We start from the raw sequence: 5,006 nt of genomic DNA, 5'->3' as shown, positions 1-5,006 counted from the left end.
AGCCTCCATGCTACTCTCCTCCACACTTCCTCTACCTTACCTACAGTAAGTAGGTAAGCTCTTCTTAGTAAAGAGCTCACTGAAAAGTTTCTCACTGAAACTTTTATTTCAGAAACTCATAATCTTGTCTGCATTGTGGAGAGCTCTGAAGATCTGAACAAAAAAAAAAAAAAAAAACATCTGGAGGGTTCAATTTGAAGATCCTGAAAATGAGTCAAGATGATACACACTGAAGGTATCCCACTGACAATGAAAGGAAGAGATTCTTAATTTTGACTCTTACTTAACTGAGTCATGGATTCTGATTCAAAAGCCTACTACTGATCATATCATTCCTTGCCTTAAAAAACAAAATAAAAAACTATAATAATAACAACAAAAAACTTCACAGTTAAGTGCAAACTTCTAAGCATGGTATTTGAAGTATGTGGCAATCTGCCCCCCCCCCCCCGCATTTTAACCATCTTATTGTCTCTTTCACAGGCACATTGGACTTTAGCCAAACTCGACTAGTGACTATCTCTTGGACATGTTTCCTTTTTTCCTCTAGGAGGTGATACTGGGAAAGCATTGCTCAAATTCTGCTCCATGCTGTACTTTTATACCTTTAATACAGCTCGTCTGTGAGCTCCCTATGGGCTTTGTTTATGAGACTGCACACTTCACCCTGCCCTGACTAGAACAAAGAATCTGACACACAGTTGGCTCAAAGTCAATGTTTACGTAACAAAAATAACAAATCAGGGGTACCTGGGTGGCTCAGTCGGTTGAGCATCCAACTCTTGGTTTCAGCTGTCACTTTTTTATTTTTTAAGATTTTATTTATTCATGAGAAAGATAGAGACATAGGCAGAGGAAGAAGCAGGCTCCATGCAGGGAGCTCGACGTGGGACTCGATCCTGGGTCTCCAGGATCACACTCTGGGCCAAAGGCGGTGCTAAACCACTGAGCCACCCAGGCTGCCTGGTTTCAGCTTATATCGTAATCTCAGGGTCATGAGATGAGAACTCCACTGGTCTTAGTGGTTAGCAGAGAGTAGACTTGGGATTCTCTCTCGTCCCCTCCCCCACTTGCTCTCTCCCTCTCTCAAATAAATAATCTTGAAAAAAATAATGAATTATCAGATCTTGTCCTAGCAAACTGGAATACCTTAAAATACAAAGGCCAAGTCTTATCTGTCCAAACTGAGTTCATTATTATATTTTCTCACCTTTTTGTATCTTCCCAGCTCTATGAACAGCACTACTATCCACCTGTTGAGTAGAAAGCCTGTGTCATATTGTCTATCATCCCTCTATCCCTTGCCTAATCGTTTACCATGTTCTAAGGGGTCTATGCTCATGGCCCCTCTATATGCCTGATGCTCAGTCCTTTTATCATTTCTCCCCTGCATGGCCATAGTCCTAACTGGCTTCTCTGATTCCAGTTTTCTTGCATTCACTTATGCAGTGGTCATTCTCAGCACAAGTGTGGTAAAATAACTCCTTTGCCCCCCACATCTCTGTAGAGCAAGTCCAATGACTGCATAAGCATGTCTTACCCCTGCATCTCCTGAGCTATGAGCTTCCCCTCACCCAGCTGCCTCTACCCTTTGAAACTGTGTAAGCTATATCCTGTAACCTAGCATGTACTCACCACTCTGCCTAATTGTTTATATATACCAGTTATTATTACAGAACATGTGATACTAATTTAATTGTTTCAAGAAATGAGTAAATTGACCCACTTTAAGAAAATTATGTTTCCCTATGTTTGAAATGGGTGGGTGAACTGTGATGATATCTGAGATAAATTCTAGTTGATGTCCTTGAGTTCCATGAATGGCTAAAGTGTGTTGCCTCAGAGACTAGGAAATGCTGCACAAGAGTGTTCAGGGCAAGGAAACCAATCTCTGGATTATGGAACATTACCTGACCAAGTTCTAGACAAGCTCTTCCTCAATTTCTGAGATAACCTGCAAAACAAGAGAGAACAACCATAGTCAAAACAAGTATGGCATAGTGACAAGATTTTGTTAAACAAACACTATTTTCCGGGATCCCTGAGTGGCGCAGCGGTTTGGCGCCTGCCTTTGGCCCAGGGCGCGATCCTGGAGACCCGGGATCGAATCCCACGTCAGGCTCCCGGTGCATGGAGCCTGCTTCTCCCTCTGCCTGTGTCTCTGCCTCTCTCTCTCTCTCTCTCTCTCTCTCTCTCTCTCTGTGACTATCATAAATAAAAAAAAACACTATTTTCCAATAAAAAGCACTAGGACTCCCTGGAGAAGCAGTTGATTACAAGTCTAGGGAAAATATGAGCTTGGAAAATCTGGAAGTGCTAGAAAGTACTAAAAGACAAGACAGGGATTGTGGCTGGAAGACAGGAAACAACCTAAAGGAGTTTGCACTGACGTTAGGTAGAATAATCAAACCAACGATCCAACCAAACAACAAAAAAGCAAAGCTGATTATACTCAGAATAAATATCCATGTCATAAATAATTGAATAAAAACATAAATGAGGGATGCCTGAGTGGCTCAGCAGTTGAGCATCTGCCTTTGACTCAGGACTTGATCCTGGTCTGTGATCCAGTCCAGCATTAGGCTCCCAGTGGGGAGCTTGCCTCTCTCTCTGTCTGTGTCTCTGCTTCTCTCTGTGTGTCTCAGGAATAAATAAAATCTTAAAGAAAAAACCATAAATGAAGGATAAAAGATACTTCTTCCTAACAGTGGATACCAATTGATATATATGCAGAGGGAACTAGAGAAACAAAATCTGCATTAGAAAAACACAAGAATAACTGGTGCAGACAAAATCCTCTGATGAATGCTAAAAGTGAGGGGCAAACAATTAGAGGAAAATAGGACTTTACGAAACGCCAGGACACCTGCACCCCGATGTTTCTAGCAGCAATGTCCACAATAACCAAAATGTGGAAGGAGCCTCGGTGTCCATCGGAAGATGAATGGATAAAGGAGATGTGGTCTATGTATACAATGGAATATTCCTCAGCCATTAGAAACGACAAATACCCACCATTTGCTTCGACGTGGATGGAACTGGAGGGTGTTAAGCTGAGTGAAGTAAGTCAATCGGAGAAGGACAAACATTATATGGTCTCATTCATTTGGGGAATATAAAAAATAGTGAAAGGGAATAAAGGGAAAAGAGAGAAAATGAGTAGGAAATATCAGAGAGGGAGACAGAACATGAGAGACTCCTAAACCTGGGAAACGAACAAGGGGTGGTGGAAAGGGAGGTGGGTGGGGGGTGGGGGTGACTGGGTGACAGGCACTGAGGGGGGCACTTGATGGGATGAGCATTGGGTATTATGCTATGTTGGCAAATTGAATTCCAATAAAAAATAAATAAATAGGGGATCCCTGGGTGGCGCAGCGGTTTGGCGCCTGCCTTTGGTCCAGGGCGCGATCCTGGAGTCCCGGGATCGAGTCCTGCGTCAGGCTCCCAGCATGGAGCCTGCTTCTCCCTCCTCCTGTTTCTCTCTCTCTCTCTCTCTATGTCTATCATAAATAAATAAACAAATCTTTAATAAATAAATAAATTAATTAATTAATTTTAAAAAGAAAATAGGACTTTACAAAGAAATAATTAGTAAATGCAGTGTGGGATCTTGGACCCAAAATGCCAGTGTATTCAAATGTTTACCTGAATTACTGTTCTGCAGCATCATTAATCCTCTGGTTCTGACCACTTACTATACTTATGCAGTGTGAACATGGGTGTAGCCACAGAAGGAATATACAGAAACTGTACTATCCTTTCGCAACTTTTCCACACGTCTGAGTTTGTTTTAAGAATACTCATCTTTGCCTTTCAAAATAGCCATAAGAATAATTCTCAAGTGCTGAGGAAGAGCACAGGTTCGGTGCAAGAAAGACAAATTGAAATCCTACTGTACCACTCATCAGTATGTGTATCTTTGTCCATGTTACTTATGTACTCTGAACCCCCATTTCTTTCCTCTGACTGTTTCTGGTTGTGAGAATGAGATTGTGCACACAGTGCCAGCACAGGGTGGGTAAGAAACAAGACTGTTTCCTTCCCTGAGGGGCCCTCTAGTTAGCTCCACATATGTCCCTGCCATCCCTGAGGGGCTGTCTACTGACTCCACACACATCCATGTCCTCCCTGAGGGGCCTTCATACTGGCTCCACACACACCCATGTCCTCCCTGAGGGACCATCTACTGGCTCCAGGTCTATCCCTGTCCTCCCTGAGGGGCCCTCACACTGTCTCCATGAACATCCCTGTGCTGAGGAGCCTTTATACCAGCTCCACACCCCTTCCTGTCCTCCCTGAGGTGCCATCTACTGGCTACACGCTGGTCTCTGTCCTCTCAGAGGGGATTCATACCAACTCCATGACCGTCCCTATCCTCCTGTAGGGCTTTCATACCTGCTCCACGCCCATCCTTGTCCTTCATGAGGGGCCTTCATACTGGCTTCATGCACATTCCTGTCCTGAGGGGCCATCTACTGGCTCCACACCAATTCCTGTCCTCCCTGAGGCGCCATTTACTGACTCCTGGCCCGTCCCTGTCCTACCTAAGGGGTCTTCATACCTGCTCCATACCTGTCCTTTTCCTACCTGAGGGGCCTCCATGCCTGGCTCCATGCCTGTCCCTGTCCTCCCAGGGGGCCTTCATAACGGCTGCAGGCTAGTCCCTGTCCTCCCTGAGGAGTCTTCATACTGGCTCCATGCCATCCTTGTCCTCCCTAAGTGGTCATCATACCTGCTCCTTGTCCATCCCTCTCCTCGCTGAGGGGCCTTCATACCTGCTCCACACCTGTCACTGTCCACTCTGAGGGGCATTCATACCTACTCCACATTTGTCCCTGTCCTCCCTGAGGGGCATTTATATTGGCTCCACACACATCCCTGTCCTGAGGGGCCTTCATACCACCTTGACGCCAGACCGTCCTCCCTGAAGTGCCGTCTACAGGCTCCAAGCCCTTCCATCCTCCCTGAGGGGCCATTTACAGACTCCGCGCCAGTCCCTGTCCTCC

The sequence above is a fragment of the Nyctereutes procyonoides genome, unplaced genomic scaffold (assembly GCF_905146905.1).
Source record: "Nyctereutes procyonoides isolate TBG_1078 unplaced genomic scaffold, NYPRO_anot_genome, whole genome shotgun sequence".
Taxonomy (NCBI): Eukaryota; Metazoa; Chordata; class Mammalia; order Carnivora; family Canidae; genus Nyctereutes; species Nyctereutes procyonoides.
Note: the sequence above shows the minus strand (reverse complement) of the source record.